The sequence below is a fragment of the Tupaia chinensis genome, unplaced genomic scaffold, assembly GCF_000334495.1.
Source record: "Tupaia chinensis unplaced genomic scaffold, TupChi_1.0 Scaffold145870_1, whole genome shotgun sequence".
NCBI classification, from domain to species: domain Eukaryota; kingdom Metazoa; phylum Chordata; class Mammalia; order Scandentia; family Tupaiidae; genus Tupaia; species Tupaia belangeri.
The window spans coordinates 3420065-3427057 of NW_006205727.1; positions in this window are offsets into that span (position 1 = coordinate 3420065).

The window sequence follows — 6993 nt, forward strand, 5'->3', positions numbered from 1 at the left end:
CTGGGATGAAAGTAGAAACAAGCTAGTAAGTCAGGAAGAACCTAAATTACTAAACCTCAGTTATTGAAAAGGATGGCCAGTAGTTATTTTCAGTGAATTGTTAAGCAGCAGAATCCTAAACTGATGTCCCAGATATATTTGATTCTTTCAAATGCCAAAATAAATATAGTGTTCTCATAAATGAAAGAGAACTAGAATAGCTACCAGAGGGTAAGGGAGAGTTGGGGCCTCATATCCCTGGGGCTTCATGAAGCCCTCGAAACTGTATAAAAATTTTATTTGGATGTGCACATGTGTATAACTTTTTTTCCCCTAGGATAAAAGGTCTATCACATTCAACAGCTTCTCAAAGGAATATAAAATCTAAAAAAGGTTTAAAAAGAAAAATCACTGGGTTAGAGGATCACATTCATTACAAGCTCAATAGAAACCACTGTCTCCAGGTAAAGAAAATTTGGACTTTAATCAATAGAAGGTTTTGTTTTCCTTCTTTTGGAAAGGCCTTCAAAAGGTGTGCACATCTGCCTTCACTATGGATTCAAAGGCAGACAGCCTAAGATGACATACGGCCAGCACAGGGAGGCCTCGGCATCAGTTACACCTGCTACCAACTGGCAGAAAGCCCCTGAATGGGCGCCTATGAGAACACCCTCCACAGATCATGGCCAGACTCGATAGGGGGCAGCAGGGCATAGACAGAAAACAACAACAAAGCTACCTGCATGGTTTAGGATTCTTTGCTGTATATAAAGTCTATACTCTGTTCCCTTCCCCCAGTAAAGAAAGTACAGACAGTACATTCATTTTATTTCTTATACCTCATAATAATGCAGAAACAAAAATGCCTCCATGGTGTAAAACTGACATGTGAGGTTTTCTGCTACTAAAAACTTCTAGTGATCTGGAAATGTACCTCTCCAGAGAGTGGTCAGAGCTTTTTTCCACCCCAAAGCACCAGGTAAAAATGCTTTTCTGCCACTTACTAAGAAAGATGTTCGATATTTCACCTCCTATGTCCAGAGAAGAAGGAGCGTACATGTCAAGAAGTAAACAATTCAGAGAAAAAAGACTGTAAACAGCTATTAGATGCTGAGTGTCCAGAAAGTCTGCACCATGTTTTTGGTTTGGGTTTTTAAGTCACTAATACAAATTGTGTCAAATTCAGGATAGAGCTTTAGGATAATGCATATCCATGTCCTGGCCCCACAGCACACTAGCTTATTCAATCTGACTTCCACTGTCTTTATCTGTAAAAAGTAATATCCATTGCTTTGTGTAGGCACTGGGAGACTTTTAAAAATCAAAAGATATAAAACTCACAGCAAATGTAGCTTTGCAATTCATGTTGGTCCCTTGCCCCCAACTTTCACAGTTACCTCATGCCTCATCACATGCTTTTAGATCCCTGCTTTCAGGAATGACAGTCTCCTGGTCCTCCAGAAAAATGTCAAGAAGATACAGACTGTTAGATCCCAGTCCCCCTCTGAGACATCTTATTCTTTTTTTCATACTGTATGGGGTTGCAGGAGCATCTTGGCAACTGTTTCATGTTCACTGTTCAGCTTGCTGCAAAATAGGCAGGCAGGGGAAGGATTCAGGTATGGCCCATACACAGCACCCAAAGGCAGGACATTACTGAGAATCAGCAGGTTTACATAAGAGGTTTGATTAGACTGGAAAAGCTTGAGTTCTGACATCAGTTAAGGCAATGGTTGGCACAGGAGCCATGATGAAGGTTTCACCACTTTACGAAGCACAGAGTACTCAGCATCTGCGATTCTGTTTGAGGGTAGTAGAGGGCCGGTCTGAAGATGAGAGCAGGAGGATAGCGATGGGGTGGTTTGCTACTCCACCCAAGCACTGAGCCTTAAGTAGAAGTATGTTCTCTAAACATTGGGAAGGATGGGAAAGTCAGCAAGAAGCCTATGGGGGATCAGGAGCACTGTGGGATTTATAGGCAATATACCTATGGGTCCCTAAGGGCACAGTTGCAGAGTCCAGAGGTCACCGCTGAAGAGTCACATCTAGGTTGCACACAACAGGGAGACAGGGTCATACTACATCTCCTCTGGAAGTGAGAGAAGGGAAAGAAGGGCAAGCTTCATAGCACTTTCCTCAGCCTGCAGGATTGGGAGGGCAGAGCTACAGCTGGAGGGGGAGGAGGCAAGCAGAAGGAGTTATGCTGAGTAGAAGAACCCTCTCTTCCAGAGCGTATTCTCCAAGTGAATCTTCTGCAGCCTTTTTATCAAAAGGCAATTTGTAGCCATGTTGGTTGTGGAGACTATAATGAGAAGATATTAAAAGGAAGAGTAGGAAGCACGCATCATAACACAGTCAGTGGGGAGCCTGCTCATGTGTGGTGGCAGGGGGTATATAGGAAATCTGTACCTTCCTTTCAATTTTGCTGTGTAACTTAAACTGTTCCAAAATATAAAGTCTTTTTGGGAGGAGGAGGGGAGGAGGAGAGGGGGAGCAGTGGTTATAAAATGCAACACTGTACAAGGCAATCCCACATAGGAAGGTTTCAGATTCAAGTCCAGAGACCTCCCTGAGCACTCTATGCACATACTGACCCATGACCTAGGGCTGCTGAGGCTGGGGGTGGATCACAACATCGGGGCCTTGTTAGGGTGTTTTCTTTTCTGCTCTCTTGCTCATGGAGCAAATAACATTTAAAATAAATAAGTAAACAAATAGTCTAGTTTTAAAATACAGCCAATAGACACTGTGGGTTCATTTTCTCACTACTCAGTGCAGCAGCTCCCTCCTCAGACACCCTGCCCAGCCCCAAGTGTAGGCTCAGTCCCCTGCCCCAGGATCTGACTGTATCTCCAGTCCAGGTTTTAGCTAAGCCCTGGTAGACAAAACATCCTAAACACTGAAAGTCTGTTCTTGCTTTCCTGCAATGCATCTGCTGTTCCATCCCAGGTGCATATTGCCAGATCACTGAATGTCAGGAGGACAGCCACCCCTGCAATAATCAAGAGGAAGCCTGGAAGATCAAATTAGCTTAATTGGGGTTTGAATATATTTTCCCACTGATACTTTCTACTAAACATTTAGTTATTCCCAAGGTGTGTCAAAGTTCTCCAGAGAAACAGAACCGATAGGATATGTATTAGAAATTAGAATAGAGAAATAAAGAGAATTATTGTAAGGAATTGGCTCACGGAATTTGAGAAAGCCCAAGCTCTGTCATCAGCAAGCTGGGGACCAGAAAAATCAAGTAGTGTAGTCCCATCCCATCCAAGGGCAGGAAAAGAATGATGTCCCAAACAGCTAGGCACACAGACTTGTCTCTTAGGCACTCTTTGTGTTCAATTCTGATCTCCACTTGATTGGATGAGGCCCAAATATACTAAGGAAAGCTTCTGCTTTACTCAGTTTACCAGTTTAAATGTTAATCTCATCTAGAAATATTCTCACCGAGCATTCAGAATAGTGTTACCTAAATTCCCATGGCATTAACCTGATCAAGTTGATACATAAAATTGACCACTACACAAGGCTTCAAATTTCATGTCCTTTCTAAGGTTTTTGCCCCAAGGCACATGTGTTGGCCAAAGAGAGAGAGAGAGAAAGAAAGAGGGAAAGTAAGAAACCATCCCCTAAGGGGATAGCCACACTGTAATCCCTTTTCCTCCATTCTCCTACTGGGAATCTGGGCATGCACTTGTGTACACATGCCCAGTGTGAGTTTCAAGTGACCAGGTCCAGGACTCATACCATGGTTTACTATGTGGGAGCCCAGAGCCTTAACCACCACATCAACTCTTGGCCCCCATATTGACTTTTTAAGAGATTAGCATATCCCTTCTTTGGAGGAGAAAAAAATAATAATAATTGAACCATAGATTTGAGATTATTAAATTTTATTTACTTTATGGTTTTGGGGGATTGTTTAAAAGTTTTATAGAAAATAAATCTCAGACCAGCAGTAGAATGGTGGTTAAGGCATTGGACACCCATATGGCCAACCATGGTTCAAGTCCCAGACCTGGTGACTTGCTTTCTCTCTCTCTCTCTCTCTCTCTCTCACTACCCTCTAGCAAAAATCAAAATAATAATAACACTCATTAAAAGAAAAAAGAATTCTCATGCCAGCCAGTGGTATAGTGGTTAGGGCAACTAGATCCTACATGGCCAACTTCATGGTTCAAGTCCCAACCTGGAAGCTCAAGAAACATATTAGGCGCATGCACACGTGTGTGTGTGTGTGTGTGTGTGTGTGTGTGTGTGAAGAGAATGGAGAGATTGAGGCATGGCTTTTCTACCTGGGGGATGTTTTCTCTCTCCCTCTTTTGCTAGCAAGTACACCTGCCCTCTAACAAATTTTATAATAAATAACTAAATAAATCTCATAAACTTAACATACTAACTATTCATAGCATTCTTTTCCTGCTGTATTTGGTCAAGGAAGAGACCAAATACATTTTCAAAGGGTTCTGCTTCTTCTGGCCTAACCTTGTTTGGAGCTCACAGTGAGAGGCAGGCGACAGCATAGGGTAGGAGGCCAGACTCTGAATCCAAATTCTGCCACTGTGCATACTTTAACAAGTTCTTTTCCTGCTCCATGATTTGGTTTTCCCACTTGTAAAATTAGTAGGTATATACATTTTTTTCCAACATAAGATTCCTATGAGGATCAGATGAACTAATGCAAGTCAAAATATATACTTTGTAGACTCTCAATCGTTAGATAATTGATGGCTCACATATGTGTCATTTTAATAGCAATACTCATTTCTGTCATAGTGATGGCATCCTCTTGCTGCTGTAACGAATTACCACAATCTTCGTGGTTTAAAACAACCCAAATGCATTACCTTATAGTCCTAAGAGTCAAAAGTCTAAAATGGTTCTCCATAGACTAAGATGAAAGTGTGAGCAGACTGCTTCCTCCTGGAAGCTTTAGGGAAGGAATCTGTTTTCTTGTCTTTTTCAGCGTCTACACATCACTCACGTTTTTTGCCTCCTGGCCTCATCTTTCTATCCTCAAAACCAGTAATATTAGGTCTCCTCCTTCTCATACTGCCACCTTTCTGGTTTGCTCTCTTCTGCCTCCTTCACTTATAAGAACCCTCGTGATTACATTGGGTCCACCAGGAAAATCTAGGATAATCTCCCCATTTTGAGATCAATCATCTGATTAAAAACCTTAATCCCAGCTGCAACCTTAACTGCCCTTTCCCATGAGACCTAACACTCATGGGTTCTGGGGATTAGGACATGAACATCTTTGGGAGGGGCATTTTTCTGCTTAACATACTTTGTTCACTTATTCCCCAACTTAAATTCAGATTTTAAAATCTATATCTCTACAAATTCATTATGTCCACTTTCCCTGATGAGTTTGAAGTTGATTAACAAAAAACATAATTTTTTCATATCTTGTCCAAAGGCACTTGTTTCTACTTAAAGAAAACTATTCAGAAAGAAAAATTTTAAATTGAACAGAGTTATTTTTAAAAGGGAGAAAGCTATCTATAATCCAAAGACACATAGAAACTGTTGCTTTAATCATTTTGCAGGTTTTTCTTCACATAATTGAGAGCATACTATATATACAAATGTTTATGCTATTTAACATGATTACATTAATATTTCAAATTTACAAACTTTGTAAACAAATTTTAATGGATACATAATATTGCATTACAGCAAAGTAACATACCTGAATGTTATTACTGAACATTTAGTTCAATTTTTAAATTATTAAATATAATGACTGTTAAACATCTTTTATCATTCACATTCATTTACATTTCTAGTTATTTCCTTAGGTAAGATTCTCAGAATTTATGGGCTACAGGGAATGAATATATTCAAAGCTGCTGATATATACTGTCAAATCATTTTCTTCAAATAATGATCTATTTATACTTCCTCAGGCACTATGCCAGGGCCTATTTCAACACACCCTGATGAGCATTAGGTATTCTCATTCTTCTTATCCTTTGCTAATTTTTTGTTGAAATGGACATCCCCTTGTTTGTATATGCATTTCACTTGATTATGTGTGATTCTGAACATTTTTCATGTGCTCATCCAATGCTTATATTTCCTTTTTGTGTGTAGTCTGCATGCTAAAGGCCAGTCCTTCTTTCCAAACCTAGTTATGCTTGTAGAGGTTAAATGCAAGAATATTCATTCATTCCAATAGTAACTTGGAAATTCCTTCTCTGTTCTTATTCAGTTTGAAAGTTCTCAGCCCTTATCAGGTTCTCCAAGAATGGATGTTGCCAGTTTTCCTTGGAACAGGCTTGCTCTGTCCCTAGCTGCTCTGTGAGTTTCTGAAGGTGTTTCCTTATTCAGCCCAGTTGCCAGGCCCAGCCTTAAGCTGGCAAACTTTCCAGCACACATCAGATGATTCTCTGCTGTCTGCTACCTTCATGCTTCAACCTGTCTCCAGATATTCCTTCCAGCACCTCCATTCTACTTGCTCTAGCTCACTTTCTTTTTTCTTTTCTTTTCTTTTTTTTTTAAGAATTATTTCATTTAATTTTACTTATTCATTCATTTATTTTAATTTGACCAGAAAGAGACACAGAAAGAGAGAGAGAGAAAGAGAGGGAAAGTGAGAAAGTAAGCCTCCAGGTCTGGGACTCGAACCGTGGTTGACCACGTGGGAGTGTCTAGTGCTTTAACCACCATGCCACCTGCTAGTCCCCCTCCTATAGCACTTTCTAGTACCCGAAGAAACAATAGGGGGGATGGTCACGCTGCAATCTCTTCTCCTCCATTCTCCTCTAGGGATCTTGGGCACACACGCACACGCGCCCGGCATAAGTTTTAAGCCACCGGGTCCGGGACACGAACCGCAGTCAACTATGTGGGAGTCCAGCAACATAGCCATTACACTAACTGCTGGTTCCCATAGCTCCCTTTCTTGAGAAAACAAATAATCAGTCTTCTGTGAGGGTAGAGAAGAGGTAGCTGACCAGTGGTTTAATGCAGAAGGGAACAGGAGTCTACTCTTCTGTAAACCTTCAC